Source organism: Grampus griseus (genome assembly GCF_964374135.1).
Source record: "Grampus griseus genome assembly, chromosome: 15".
In the NCBI taxonomy this organism is placed as follows: domain Eukaryota; kingdom Metazoa; phylum Chordata; class Mammalia; order Artiodactyla; family Delphinidae; genus Grampus; species Grampus griseus.
The window spans coordinates 82685247-82701339 of record NC_139009.1 but is presented as its reverse complement, the minus strand read 5'-3'; the positions used below and the strand labels follow the sequence as shown (position 1 = coordinate 82701339).

Below are 16093 nucleotides of genomic sequence, written 5' to 3'. Positions count from 1 at the left end.
GAGACTGAGTGGCTTAAACGACAGAATTTATTTCTCAGAGTTCGGGAGGCCAGACATCCAAGATCAAGGTGCCAGCGTGGTCAGTTCTGGTTAGGATTCACTTGCCACCTGCAGGTGGGAGCCTTCTTGTTGTGGAAGGAGGGCTACCGAGCTCTCTGGCCTCTTCTTATAGGGGTACTAATCCCATCCACGAGAGCCCCACCCACATGACCTAATCACCTCCCGAAGTCCTACATCCAAACACCATCACATTGGGATCAGGGTTTCAACATATGAACTCTGGACGAGGCACAAATATTCAGTCCATTGTAGGTCCTTTCCTTCCATCTCTAAACCAACTTATTTTTTAAATTAATTTTTATTGGAGTATAGGTGATTTACAATGTTGTGCTCGTTTCAGGTGTACAGCAAAATGAATCAGTTACATATATACATATATCCATTTTTCTTTTAGATTCTTTTCCCATATAGGTCATTACAGAGTACTGAGTAGAGTTCCCTGTGCTATACAGTGGGTCCTTATTAGTTATCTATTTTATATATAGTAGTGTGTATATGTCAATCCCAATCTCCCAATTTATCCCTCCCTTTCCCCCTGGGTAACCATAAGTTTGTTTTCTACATCTGTGACTCTATTTCTGTTTTGTAAATAGTTCATTTGTACCACTTTTTAAGATTCCATGGGACTTCCCTGGTGGCGCAGTGGATAAGAATCCACCTGCCAATGCAGGGGACATGGGTTCGATCCCTGGTCAGGGAAGATTTCACATGCTGCAGAGCAACAAGGCCTGTGCACCACAACTACTGAGCCTGAGCTCTAGAGCCTGCGTGCCACAACTACTGAGCCCGCACACAACTACTGAAGCCCGCGTGCCTAGAGCCCATGCTCCGTAATGAGAAGCCACTGCAATGAGAAGCCCACGCACCACAACAAAAGAGTAACCCCAGCTCGCCACAACTAGAGAAAGCCCCCGCACAGCAACAAAGACCCAACACAGCGAAAAATAAATAAAATTAAATCTTTTACAAGAAGAAAAGATTCCACATATAAGGGATATCGTATATGTGTCTTTCTCTGTCTGATTTACTTCACTCAATAGGATAACCTCTAGGTCTATCCATGTGGCTGCAAATGGCGTTATTTCATTCTTTTTAACAGCAGAGTAATAATCCATTGTGTGTGTGTGTGTGTATGTATATATATATATACACACCACATCTTCTTTATCCATTCATCTGTTAATGGACGTTTAGGTTGCTTCCACGTCCTGGCTATTGTAAACAGTGTTGCTATGAACATTGGGGTGCATGTATCTTTTTGAGTTATGGTTTTCTCTGGATATGTGCCCAGGAGTGGGATTGCTGGATCATATGGTAGCTCTATTTTTAGTTTTTTAAGGAACCTCCACACAGTTCTCCACAATGAAAACCAACTTATTAACCAGAATCGGCATATTTGTGTGTGTCCAGTCCAAAGACTAAACTCCTGGTTCCACTGAAAGTCAGGAGACCCTTGCTCTGTAAGGAATTCGGACACAGGAGGAAAGTCACAGGATTCTTCCAGGGTGGTCAGAGCTGAGTCCCAATTCCACAGGCCAACCCTTTTTAGAAAGAAACAAAAGGTCACAAGAAATAGCACATCACGTTCATCATGGTGAAATGCCCCACACAACCCATAAGATCTTAGCATTCGTGGGAACATGCTGAGTCTATTTGATTTAGTTTGAATTTTCAGATACCAAATGTTATCGGGCTATTTTGTTCTTATAAATGGCAAAAGCTTTCGAAAGCAAACTGCAAGCCCAAGCCACTGCCGAGATGTTCCAAGTGTTTGGCTTCTATAGTTGAAGTTCACTTTTTCCCATGACGTTAGCTTTCAAGAGAACACTGGCCTATATTGTGTTTTTAATTGCTAGCGTGTACCTTGTGTGAGAGAAAACCAAGTACTTCATTCAGAAAGAAGTCACCTGGGGGCTGGCGTTTACCCAGCTGGGCATGGAGGAGCTTGAGTGACGAGCTGGTCACGACAGCAAGGGATAAGAAGAGTACTGCAACTCTTCAGTTTTATGGAACTCCTTCACAAACATTCTCTCCTCTTGGTTTTCCCCCTTCAGTATCAATGCCTCCCTGTTAAGATGAAGAGACTGAGTTTGGGGGTGTGTGTGACTTGCCGAGGTCACTTGGCCACAGCGACCGTGTCAGGCAGGGTGTCAGGGCTTTCTGCTGCGGGCCACAAGCTGTCTTCACTAAGTCACTGTCAAATGCTGCTGACTCACCATAAAAAACGCTGAAATAATGCCATTTGCAGCTACATGGATGGACCTAGAGATTATCATACTAAGCGAAGTAAGTCAGACAGAGAAAGACAAATATCATATGATATCACTTACATGTGGAATCTAAAATATGACACAAATGAACTTATCTGTGAAACAGAAACAGACTCACAGACACAGAGAACAGACCTGTGGTTGCCAAGGCGGGGAGGGAGATGGTGGAAGGATGGAGTGGGAGTCTGGGATTAGCAGATGCAAACCAGTATACAGAGCAGGGATAAACAACAAGGTCCTACTGTAGAGCACAGAGAACTCTATTCAATATCCTCTGATAAACCATAATGGAAAAGGATATGAACAAGAATGTATATATATGTATAACTGAATCACTCCACTGTACACCAGAAACTAATACGACATTGTAAATCAACTATACTTCAATAAAAAAAGAAAAAAATGCTGCTGACCCATATGGCGATGGCCACCCCATGCTGTGATTTAAAATCAGGTCAGAGGTCAATGCTGCCACATGGAAGAAAAAGGCTGCAGGCTTTTACAAGTATCTCATGTAAACAGGTTGCAATATACATATAGGAGCTGCCAACCTGAGACGTTAGAAAATACAAACACAGCCTCAACTGAGTTCCTCCTAACGATGCCACCCCACAACCTGAGGGATGAGACTCTGCGGCTTAACAGAGACAAGAACTTAGACACGTGGCACGACGGAAACCAGGGTTTGGTCCACAAAGCAGAGGTTAGACAGCTGGCCACTCTGAACAGCTGACCAGTGCAAACACAGCACAGTTTTGGAGAAACTGGGAACACAGAGGGAACTATTCTTCTTTTTAAAATATAGGCATGCCCCACAGGTTCCCAGGTCTTTGCAGGAAGGGGCCATCCCAGCCTCTGGAGCTGGTTAGCTGCAGCTTCTCCTGTGTGCTTGGAGAACGCCACCAGTCGAGGCCGGCGGGGAGATAAGACAGGGGAGAAACAGGCCACTCCCACCCAGTAACTCCATATGGACCCGACAGCACAGGTCCAGATAAATGGGCACAAGCTGGGCGGATGTCTCACTGCCCAGACGTGGGTGTCTTCTCAGAGCACAGGGGATGGTGGCCTGGCCCTGGGCAGCCAAGGTAGAGGCAATGGCTGAGGACCCGCCAGGGCAGATCCAGCCGAGAGAACCTCCCAAGGAAGTGCTTGGACATCCAGGATGAAGACGAGTGATGAGCTGCCCCCAGGTGGGGAGGTGGCCTGAGTTGCCGGCGGCCCCCGCGCAGGAAGCCAGGTGCTACTGAGCTTCCTCAGACACTGCCGAGCTGATTACACCAGCGTCCACGGTCTACTCTCGTTTCTTCCACTGAGCCCTGTGATCGCCTACCTGCCGGCCCTGCACAAGATGTGGGGTGCAAGGGGGCTCGCAGACCAGCCTGAGCCCAGGCTCGGGCACAAGAATGACACGCACACATGTGGACCAGGGCGATGATCCGGGACGCCGGGTCCAAACCGAACTGTTAGAGAGTCACGGCTGCAGCCCTGCCCGGAAGCATCCTGTTAAGTCACCTGAGAGCAAGTGAAGGGCTCAGAGCTCTGAGAACCAAGAGTCAGCCTGCTGAGGGGTGAGTGAAGGCCGAGAAGGTGAGAACGCACACCTGAGCTAGTGGAGGAGTCAGGACGGGGATGTGAGATGCAGGGGAGGGGTCTGTGCTCATCAAGGCCACCTGCATTTAACTCTAAAATTGAGGGGTCTTGGGCTTCCCCTGGACACAGCCTCCAAACGTGGAGCCTTTCCAGATCCAATGAAAGTAAAGGTGACAGTCCCAGGGCGGAGGTTTTCTCTGAGCTGCCACCCCATGTTGGTAAACCTGGTGCGTGGAGGTGAATGACAGACTCCCAAAGAGGGACTGTGGCGGGTGACAAGTGCTTCCAGGATCCCAGGACCAGGCAGAACGAGGCCGCTTCGGCCCCTCAGTGTCGAGAGCTGAGAGGCAGAGGCTGGAATGGACACACTGGGGGGAAGTCCCAAAAGTGGCTCAAACATCAGAAGCTCTCTTGACCTCAAATGAAATCAGTTTGTCTTGAGCCATAAATCCAAGTGATTATTATCGGCCAAGGGCTACACAGGATCGGCAATAAAAGAAAGTTCTCTAGCTGGAGAGAGAGTAAAACCTCGACAAAACCCCTGTGCAAATTTGCCGTGAATGAGTTTCTCTCTCTGTCAACGTAAAAGGGAAGGGAGGGTTTTAGAAATAAAATCCTCCCTGACCATTACGAACGCCTTGGTGAGGTCAAGAGTAATCTCTGCTTTGCGTCTTTGGAGGAACTGATAGCCCAGAGTGACACAACAATTTGCTCTTGGCAATATTCCACCCCACCACAAACACACACCAATACTGGGGGTTTAAAATTGTTTTCACAGTTTTAGTAGAACACGATCTCCAGGGAAACAGGCATCTTATGTAGTAAATGATGACAACACCATAGGCCATGTCTTTTTATTTAATTTGTTAATTCTTTTTTTTTATTTATTTTTGAGGAATTCTTTTATTTTTTTTTTAAGTTTCCTTTCTTTTCCTGCAACAAGAGAAGCCACCGTGGTGAGAAGCCCAAAGCCAACCATACTCCCAATTTCATATTGGAGTAGAGTTGATTGACAATGTTGTGTTAGTTTCGAGCACACAGCAAAGCGATTCAGTTATACATGTAGCTATTCTTTTTTTTTTCTTTTTCTTTCGGAGCTTGGCATGCGAGATCCTAGTTCCCTGACCAGGGATTGAACCCATGCCCCTGCAGTGGTAGCGCAGAGTCTTAACCACTGGACTGCCAGGGAAGTCCCCATGTACCTGCTCTTTTTCAAGTTCTTTTCCCATTTAGGTTATTATAGAATATTAAACAGAGTTCCTCGTTGGTTATCTATTTTTATATATAGTAGTGTGTACCTGTCAATCCCAAACTCCCAATCTATCCCTCCCCTGGACCCTTCCCCTCAGGCCATGTCTTTTGTAGATGGTACAAATGGGGGTGTTGATGTGGAAAATCCATGATTTGTTGGATCAACTCAGCAGCCGATGGGCTCTTCCCTGTCTCACTCCAACCCACCTCCTCCAAAAACTTCTCAGGCTGCGAGGCAATGTCTAACCCTTCCCCCACTCTGACAACATGCAGGCTGACTGTTCACACTGCGATGTGTACATCTATCATGCTGCCTATTTCTTTCTTTTTTTTTTAAGGGCATACAGGGTTTTTTTGAATTAATTAATTAATTTTTTGGCTGCACTGGGTCTTCACTGCTGCGTGCGGGCTTTCTCTAGTTGCGGCGAGTGGGGGCTACTCTTCGTTGCGGTGCGTGGGCTTCTCACTGCGGTGGCTTCTCTTGTTGCGGAGCACGGGCTCTAGGCGCGGGGGCTTCAGTAATTGTGGCACGTGGGCTCAGCAGTTGTGGCTCACGGGCTCTAGAGCGCAGGCTCAGTAGTTGTGGCGCATGGGCTTGGTTGTTCCAAGGCACGTGGGATCCTCCAGGACCAGGGGTTGAACCCGCATCCCTGCATTGGCAGGCGGACTCCCAACCACTGCGCCACCAGGGAAGTCCCATGCTGCCTATTTCTAAATAGGCCTTAAACTTGCAAAACGGAACAGAGGAAAAATTGAAGCCTTCTAGTTCTGAAATTGAAATAATACTGGCATTCTGTAGATAGCACTAAAGATAAATCTGAATTTCACCGAAATGGGCTATTAGTGAGGATCAATGATTAGGCACCAGACTCGAAATGGAATTACCCTGTCCCTGGGAACTTCCTTGAAACATTAGATTTTCTTCTCTGAATTAAGGCGAAAAAATGTGATTAACGTGTTGTATGTGTTTCATCCATCCCATTTGCTTTCCTGTCTTCTCTCGCAGAATTGGAAAATTTCATACAGCAAACTCACATTTCAGCTCTGCTTCGTGAAATGCACGAAGTCTTTGTTTAACTGACTCCTGTATATGCAGAGATAGAACGTCTGTCAGAGTAAAAACTCTGTGGATCCCAGAAACAACAAAGCTCCTTAGAAACGCTTGGGCAGCCCACTGACTGGATTGAGGAGGGTCTGGTAGACTGTCTCCTCCAAGTCTCCTTGGAAACAGATCACTGGAGGGGTGTGTCTCCTAACACCCCTTCAGAACTCTTTGGAGATTACTGCAAGGTTGATCATGTCTAGTTAGTTTTCACGGAGAGCCTCCATTTCAAATATTCTCTTGTGTGTCCTCACAAACCACTGAGACACTCCAAGAACAATTATCGTGGACTATTACATGGCCATTAAAATCATGTCTACCCGGAACGTTCAATGCATTGGAGTTTGGTTAAGACACGGAGACACGGCACCCTTCCACACTGTTTTAGCCATATACCTTAGCAGCATCTATCAATCTTTCCAAGAGGTGTGCCCCTTTACCCAGGAATCCTCCACTGGTAGTCCCTGAGAACAATCTGAAATGTAGCTGAAGATATACAGATCAGGAAGTTAATACCAACACTGTGGGCAACAGTCAAGAAGTGGAAACAAAGCACAATAAATGTTTAACGGTAGGGAATGGGTTAAATGAATTGTGTCAGCCACACTTTTGAATATTACTGTGGAACCTTTAAAAAGAATAGATATAAGAAATGACCAAAAAAACCACCTCATGCCACACACAAAAAAAGTCACTAAATAAAACGCATAGAATTAGTTCTGTTGGTTTCAAAAGAAAATGTACAGATATGGGTATATATGTAAATGCAGCGAAAATGACTAGCAGGTTACACCCCCATGGCTAACAGCAATCACCTACTGAGAGGGGTGGAGAGCTGTGGGATGCATCAGTTAGGATGCTTTTGGCTACAACTAACAAAAAACCCAACTCGACCTGCTTTAAGGGGTCAGGAAGGTTTCAGGATCTCCCAAACGTCCTAAATCAGAGACTCCTCTTGGGTAATTCGGAAGGTCAAGGGCACTGTGGAGGCCCCATTCTTCACCTTTGCATTCTTCCCCAGGTCAGTTGGGACCTGGCCCAGCCTGCTCTGGTGGCTGACAGCTGCCCCACTTACAGGCATTGTGTCCATAAGAAGAAAAGCTGCCACTTCCTCCCACGCCTCTTTTTAAGAGTCAGGGAAGCCCTCCAGTAACCCACCCTCACGTTTGATTGGCAAAGATGAGTGCCATCTGCTCACCTCGAGCCAATCACTGGTGAGGACAACAGGCCCCGCCCCTGTTTGGGTTGCTCAGCCAATCAGGATTTGGTTGCTCAGCCAATCAGGATTTACCCCTGAGACATGTGGACTAGGGTTGATTCCTGAATGAAACCAGGTTTCTATCCAGCAGAAAAAAGGGGGTGATGGTTAGGTAGGACCAGACAGCAAAGCGGATCTTTTTCTTTTCACTAAGAAGTAGTTGTGGATTATTTGAAAATTTTAAAAGATTATATTATTTTTAAAAATCTAACATTAAAAAAAATAATTCTAATGCATAGAAAAAAGACTGAAGGGAAACACCTCGAGATTGTGGGTAATTTCATTTTCTTCAGTCTTTTCTACATTTGCCAAAAATTAAGTATACTTTCATAACAGAAAAATAACTTTTACAATGTTCTCCAGTTCTCAGTATTTTGACTTTCAAAGGGGCGCAGATATCCCTCGAGACATTGCACAGCGCCACTTTGGGTTCAGAAGAGGCTGGAAGTATCGCGCAGCTCAGCTCTGTCACCTGCCTTCCTTTAGGAGGGCTTGTGTCCACCGGAAGCCCAGACGATTTTCAGTGACCTGGGACATAACCCTCCACTGCCTTCAGCAAAGTAGCGAAATGCATAAAGTCAGGGCCCTGGGTCCCACCTCCTACCCTCGGGCCCCGCCTCTGCTGTGATCTCCATTTTAAGTGTTCAGATGCTCCCTGCCCCGCCTTCCCTCCCTTGTTACCACACCCCCTCCCCGAGGTCTGCTTTGGCTCCAATCACTGCTCTACTTGTCCTTCCCTCACGCATATCACAGGGTCACACAGGCCGTTAACATTCTCTTGCGCTTGGCTTTCAAGGTTTATTTGGGCAGGGCATGGGGTAGGAATGGGCGCAGAGAAATCTCCTTTGCAAATAATAAGTGGAACTCTCAAACATACACATAGGAGCAGCGTGGGCTGAAGTACTTAGAGGGCTACCCAGACTACCCCTCCTAAAATCAGGGTGAAGGAGACTGCTACCTTGCAAAATCCATCTTCCCCAGACGTCAAGAGGAAGCAATCGCCTCAGAGCATGAAGTACAAAGCGCTGGGTGGGGGCTTCCCTGGTGGCGCAATGGTTGAGAGTCCGCCTGCCGATGCAGGGGACACGGGTTCGTGCCCCGGTCCGGGAAGATCCCACATGCCGCGGAGCGGCTGGGCCCGTGAGCCATGGCCGCTGAGCCTGCGCGTCCGGAGCCTGTGCTCCGCAACGGGAGAGGCCACAACAATGAGAGGCCAGCGTACCACAAAAAAAAAAATAAATAAAGCGCTGGGTGGTGAATTCCCACCCGCCCCGCACTGCCTTCAGGGAGCTCAGATTAAGGGCTGACGGATGGCTCTGACCCTTAAAAGGGCTTGGCCAGGGACACACCAATGCCCTTCCCTCCAAAACATATTTTTAAGGCGTGCCTGACTGCCACAAACACCAGTCGGTCTTGATCAACAGAACCTACAGGGTGAGTACCAAGAACAGTCTCAGGTAAACATATTGCTAGAAGAGTATCACCAAGGCTCGCCAGAAGCCAGGGCCCTGCAGGGGAAAAGTGGAGATGTGGGTGCTTCCCATCATTCCACTGTGCATCCCATTAACTTGCACAGCTGCCCACCCTCCATCCCCAGGCAGGGTTCTCTACTGCCGACCTTGGGTTTGCTGATTAACCAAATGGAATCTCTTAATTGGTGAACCACGCACGAAAATATTTTTAGGACCCTCTTCTCCTCCTTGCCTCGCAGCCATCAGCAGTAGTAAAAGCAATCCCTTTTGTTATGCCTTACCTGTGTCCTTCACTGGTCATCCTACCAACTTGGCGAGGCAAGCATTCTTCCCGTTATTTTTTCTGACCAGGACACTGAGCCTCAGGGAGGTTAAAAAAAGTTGCCCCAAGTCACACAGTAGCTGAGCCGGGACGCTACCCCAGGTCTGTCTGATTTCAATATCTGCATTTTGTTTCCTGGCGAGTCACAGAGCTTTCCATCTAAAGAAGACTAGAGATCCAGGATGACCAACGTGAGAGCCCTACCAGAAAAAGCCCCTTTCCTCGGCCCCTCTCTGGCCACACGGCTGAAGAGTGGTGTTCCAGGGTCTCATTTCAGTCTAGAAAGAATCTCCCTTCCTCATTTTAGCTCCTTGAGGGCAGGCTGGACCCCTGTGCTTTCTTCCCCCGTCACCTGGGCCTACTATGCAATAGATGCTTGGTCAACACAGGCTGAACTGAATTAAGAATATTCCAGAAAATTCTAGTGTGTCACAGCCTCCGGAGCACCTGGGATCTTGTAAGAAATGCGGAATCTCAGGCCCCAACCCAGACCCAAGGTCCCCAGACAATCAATGCCACGCGCTATAAAGTGTGACACGTGATGTTCCGCACCCTCCACTTTTTTTTTAATATACCTTTGTTTGTTTGTTTTTTCACACCAACACAGAAGATAAACTTTCGTTTCCATTCCGAGTCATCATACGGAAACCACACACTGTCTTATGACCCAAAAAACTTCAAGTGATCTCTGGGGGAACTTTACTTAAGAGATTACTTTGCTTAAAATGCCAAGTGATCCCCAATTTCAAAGAATTCCGTGAGAAACAGTAGCGCCTTAGATAAAGACTGCATTAAAAACAAATTCCCCCTTTAAGTATGTTCACATTTAGTGAGTGTTTATTTAGTGCTCTAAGGTGCTATTAATCATCTTCATATTTAAACTAGAATTACTCAGAGTTGAGTACCCCATTAGCATTCAGCAATTTCTACCCTTTGGATAACTGTCATCGACAAGTCAGCTCATTTCCTCCACCTACTTATTACTGAGCACTGATGATTAGCAAGGCCTCCGAGGGACGAGATGCTGGGGGGAGTATGACTGTGGCGGTCCCTGACCTCCTATCTTTGCTACACATAGAATGAAGATCAGGGACATGCTAATCAAATATTTCTGTTAGCAAATAATGCATATCATTTCCACTATTTAAATGCAAAACTCAATTAGATGCTTCTCTGATGCAGCCAATTACACTGTTGCTGTAAGAAAGCCAAGAATCCGGTGTCACTGGGCTATTTTCAACACCTCATAATCTGACCTCACTTGGGAAAGAGATGCCACCCTGCGCATGGTATCAGCATGGGACAGTCGGTGCCTGGATCACCATGGCAAAACTGACTTTTCACGGAAAGAATAAAATACATACTTGTTTTAGAAATTACGAAGAAGGACAGCCCTCTGGAGGCTTAAGGTTCAAAAGCCAAACTTACGAAAAATTACTATAAAGGTGGTGATATAAAGAGCATATGCATGCATTGTTATTTTAATCGGAAAGAAATCACTAACTTTGAATGTTTAACCTAAAAACTAGTAGCAGTGCTAAGAGCCAGCTATAAAGATTACCAAGAGTTAAGAAAGATTGTTCCAAAAATAAGACGAGTTCAACTTCATAACGACACACATCAGATGATGTCGTCATTTTAAACTATTTTTTAAATCATTTTCATAATTAAATAGCCAGAAATAGTAAAAAGGGGCCCAAACGCTTACAAGAATCAAACGAGCTTAAAAACAATTGTCATTTTCTACAGAAAGATGAATTCTTGAGTCACCATCTGAACACTCGCTTCTCCAATCAGGGAATTTTTTTCATCACACTAATTAGTGAAGCCTCACTTGGTTATTTTCTTGGCATGTTTAACTCTTTGGGGGGTAACGTTTTATTAATAACATATTTCCTCTGGAATATATTCCCTTCTCTGGCCTCCATGGGAGTCAGTACGGGGAGCAGTGAGAATAAAACTGATTCTACGTCTGCTACAGTGGGACAGATCAGCAAATAAACAGAGGCATCGATTTCCAAGAAGAAAATGGCTAAAAACAGCATATTTACAATTCTTCTAATCCACACTCCACATCTCTCCGTGAGACGGAAGACAATTATTGAAAACCTTTACGGTGCACACTTTATTTTTAACTAAATCTTTAGGTAGACTGCTGAGAAATGCCAATACTTCTACCGGTCTTGGTTCAGCTGTGCAGTCAAACAGATTTTTTGCTTTTGCAAAATAGTGGCCCAAGCCTGAATAGCTCATTTAAACATCATATGTATTGGGGAGTTATTTTAAAATACATTTGGGGGTTATTTTTGGCAAACTTCTCCTTCAAGAAATCTTCTGGGAAGAAAGACACAGCTACGACTTGCCCTTGAATTCTGAACTAGCACCTCCCAAGGAAGAGCAATTAAAACTTGCTGTGTTTTAATGCAAGTCATAATGAGTTGGTCAATTCACTGATCAGGGACTGAGTTAGCTAGTGTCCGACAGACAGAGGGATGGACAGGGCTGAACCCTGCCAGGAACTGCCTTAGAGCTAATTATCTGGGAAGTCCAAATGGGGAAAACCCTTCTATTAAGGAAAAGAAGATTTGGGTTCTGAATAACCAAGAATGACCAGTTCGTCTCTGCTAATTAAGTTAATAACTACTCAATATTTTACCTTAAAGAAACAGGCCAGTCAATTTAATGAATCAAAGGTGCATGTACTTAAAAGACGAAACTCGCCAAGCTCTCCCCTTTCGGACCCCTTCTGAACACCTGTTGAACTCAGGGGCTTTTAACTTTCCGAACTAAAACCTCCTGGATACAACCTTGGGAGCTTTTAGACTTTCTGGAATTGCGTACGTATTTTTAAGGTTTCCATCTTGCTTCATCGACAAAACTGGTTACTAATTATTTATGAACCACAAGCCTAAAAACAAACTTTCTTACCTTGAGCAGTTAAGCAGGGGCAGGCAGAGGAGAGGGGCTGGTTTTTAATTTGGCCCCTTGGTACCCGTCCCTACCCCCCTTCACCACCACCACCCTCGTTACCGACCCCGCGGCGCTCTACGGAAAGGTCAAAGGTAAGCCTCCCTCCTCGCCTCTGGGAGGGGGCACACCTCCCCACAAAACAACACCCTGGCATCCAACCTGAGGAGCTCCAGGTGGCACGGCGGCGCGAGGGGCTGAGCCACGCGCTCTCCGGGCGTCCAGGGGTCAGGCTCGGCACCCATTCCAGCCCGGAACCAATTCCGACCTAGGTGGTGCCCGGGGCGCGCACGGCACTCTCCGGGGGTCCGCGACGCCCCACGCTCCGGGGAGCGGCGCGCGGTGGGGCTCGGGGAGGCCAATGGGCGACCCTCGAGGCTGCTACCCGGGCACGGCCTCCGCCCACCCCGAAGGTACTCTCAGAGCACCCCAGACCCTGAGGTTCGGGGTGTCTCGTCCTCTGCCTCTTTGGCGAGACGCACCCGGCGCCCACCCGCCCGGCCGCCGCTGCGGTCCCGCAGGACGCGATGTCCCCGCCGCGAGACTCGGGACTGGGGGTGGGGACCCAACCGCCCCGCGCCCCCGACCCCCGCGCCGCGCAGCCCCGGGCCCAAGCGTCCCTCCCCACCCCGCGTGTCCACCGCGCCGGCGAGCAGGTGACGGAGTCCCGCGACCCCGCGCGCACGTCCTCCCACCCGGGCCACCCGCGTCCCGGGGTGCGACCCTTACCTCGGAGCGGGCCGGGGCGGCCCTGCGGGGCCGGGCGCGGACTGGGCCGGGAAGACGCGCCTCCCGCCGCCGCCGCTGGGAGCCGAGGCGGCGAGCGGGCGCGGCGAGCTCCTCCCGGGCGGCGGCGGGAGGCGCTGCTCTAGCAGCCGCCGCCGCCGCCGCCGCGGCTGCGGGTCTCGGAGCTACGCGGCCGCGGCTCCCGGGCCGCCGCCGCCGCGGGTTCCCTTGGCTCCTGCAGGAGGCCCGCTGCTCGCGCGGCAAACTCTTCCGCACGCAGCGCCGGCGGGGAGAGCCGCGGCCGCCTCTTCCCCCTCCCCCTCCCTCCTCCAGCCTCCTCTCGGTCCTCCTCCTCCTCCTCCACCTCCGCCTCCTCCTTCCCTCCGCTGCCGCCGCCGCCGCCGCCGCCGCCGCCGGCCGGGTCTCTCCTGGCCGCACGCCGGGCCTTGGCCGCGACCTAGCCTGGGCCAAGCACCCTGCGCGCCGTACGGGCAGATGGACCCCCGGACCCCCCAGCTTCCCTGGGCGGCGCAGACACCCGCGCCCCGAGGCCGCCACCACCTCCGCTGGGCTGCCGGGGACGCGCGGCGGGGTCCGGCCGGGGGCGAGGGGTCGGGGCTGGGCGCGGGGCGGGGGCGGGGATGTGCTTAGAGGGAAACTGGCCCGAGGGAAGGCCGGCAGATGCGGGCTGCCGGCTGATGTCCCGTCAAAGTTGTCAATGGGGGTGGCAGGGAATCTTCCTCCCCTGCCCCGTACCGACCCTCGCCCTGCCCGCGGCCACCCCGCTGTCCCGTGCGCTGGGGGACGAGCGCGCCACCGCGGTCCCCTGCACGCCGTCCTAGCGGGGCGGGCCTGCTCGCGGAGCCCCAGCCAGGGCACCGGGCGCGTCTGTGCGCGCCGACCACTGCGCTTTCTCAATGAGAGGCGGCGAGGGTCGGGGAGACGCCGGCGAGCTTGGTTCGCGGAGGACCGCCTGCTGGGGAGGAATGATCGCTGTTTTTTTCAAGGCGAACGTAGCTGGTCCGGAAAATGGGTCAAGGATGGAAAGGAGCGGGCTCATTGCCCCCCTCCTAAGCAGAGGCTCGAGGGGTGGGGGACCGTGGCCAGGAGCGCGCACCCGGAGCTCCACGCGGCCGCTCCCTCCCCTCCCCCGCTGCCCTCCTCTCATTTTGCACCAGTGCAGGAAATGTTCCACTGACCTACATATTTTTCCAAACATACGTGACCTTTTTTTTTTTTTTTTTCCCTCTGTGGGAGGAGACAGGCGAGAATCCAAGAAAAGGAGAAGCTGGAGCGGCGCGCGCGAGGAAACAGGGAGGCTTTCACCGAACACAGACACGTGCACATAAATAGTCCCAGGAGCCAAGAGCTGCTGTTCCATAGTCTGCTGGGCTCCGAGACAGAGTCGGGTGGGAAGGGGAGACCCCGCGCCCCGCCGAGGCCCGGATCGGTGACAAGCTTCCCCTAGCCTAGCAGACCCCACTCCATCCTCGGCGGCGGCGTTCCCCACGTGGAGGCGCCTGGCGAGAAGCCCAAAGGAGGGGCGAGGTCTCCTACCCCCGGGAGGTCCCCCTTCCCAGACATCACAGTGGTACAGTGCCTGGCGCAGCGCTCTGCGCCCAGCAGCCTTTTTTTGGATGTCCCTGGGTCCTTCGCACATTCCTGCAAGTAGCCCTGGAGAGGAAAGCGCTCCCACCGGTCCTTTTCCATCACACTCCTGTTTTGCGGCCAGAAGGAATCTCCTAGGGCCTTTCCTCTGAACATTAGACGGGGCCCCCAACTCGGTTCCAGGGCGCTGGCTTTATTCTCCCCCGGCTCGAGTTCAAGACAAACCCTGTACCGCGCAGACCCGACCCACAACGCCTTATTTGGGCATGCAGCGCCGCACTGTCAATTAGATCAAAACGCTCACACAGAGCTCCTTTTTCCCCCCTGTAAAGTAGGTCATTCTCTTTATTTCCCTCTTGTATTATTTTTGTCTAATTCTCCTCCTGAAAAATAATCAGCTGCAGGAGCCTTGCGCATCCTGAGAAGCTGTTATTCTTAGGCTTGCTTCTGACTTGGAGGGCTTTTCAAGGAGGAGGACGCGTTTGGCACGTTGTGGTCTTGAAGTACCTCCCTTTCCAAAAGGAGAACATTTTAAAACTTTATTTTGCTTTGTTCTTTTATCCCCTCCCTTTACTTCGGCCAAGTATGTTTTGCCCTGCCCTTAAAGCGTGGCCGTGACTAATATCTACTAAGGGATAAAGTTGTGTGCCTTTAACCGGATTTAATGCAGAATTTAAAGCCACCTCCCTTCCTTTCTTGCTTTGAAAACGATTCCAGCTCCCTCCTCCTTCTCCCTTTTGGGAACTAGTTGAACAATCGTTAAACGATCTTTTAGGAAACAAATGGCCTACAGAAATAACACAGCAAGTAATTCCACATTGCAACAAATATTTTTGCTATGGTCTGTTTTTACCTGTTGCCTGGTAGGATATCCTATTAAGTGTGTGGTTCCTGCCTTTTGATCACGAGATGTTGTATACGTAGTACTTATTCCAGACGCCATCCCATCTCCTAATGTTAATTCCACTGGGGTAGGACACCTGTCTGACCATAACGGGGAGTGGAGTCTGCAGCAGAGAACCCAGTCAGGACCAGAGCACATCATGCCCTTTCCCCAAATGTAGACAAGAGTCAAAGAGGGAAGTTTACCTCCTGTTCATTCTTTGCATTTGGCAGTTCAGTTCCTTTTATTGGCATTTGTTGAAGGCTTGTCATGAATCAGGCTGGGCTTGGCCTGTGTGGGATGGAGGGAAATTTGATAGCAGTTTATGTCTGTACAAGAAGGGTTTACAATGTAAAGGCAGGGATAAAGATGAGGCCAGAAGAATCAGGATGGGCTTTCTGGAGGAGGTGACATTGCTGCTAGAATTTTTCATCGACCAGATAACAGAGTCTCATTGGATCAAAATCTATGCATTACTCAAAATGTACGGCATAGAACAAAGGAACCATCTCAAAACTGCATTGCCAATTTGGGGAAATTCTGAAGTTTCACGTGGTTCGTCCTTTAAAAGAACATGGCTTTAT

General features: G+C 49.6%; 1 protein-coding gene across 1 annotated transcript in view; it reads right to left on the bottom strand.

Moving 5' to 3' along the window:
- The window catches only part of NPAS2 (neuronal PAS domain protein 2), a 179959-nt gene extending 166902 nt beyond the window's left edge, over positions 1-13057 (bottom strand). The window contains exon 1 of the mRNA XM_082672900.1: positions 13022-13057. The gene's annotated coding sequence lies outside the window, so the exon portion shown is untranslated. The remainder of the gene's footprint in view (positions 1-13021) is intronic.
- Between the last annotated feature and the right edge of the window lie 3036 nt (positions 13058-16093).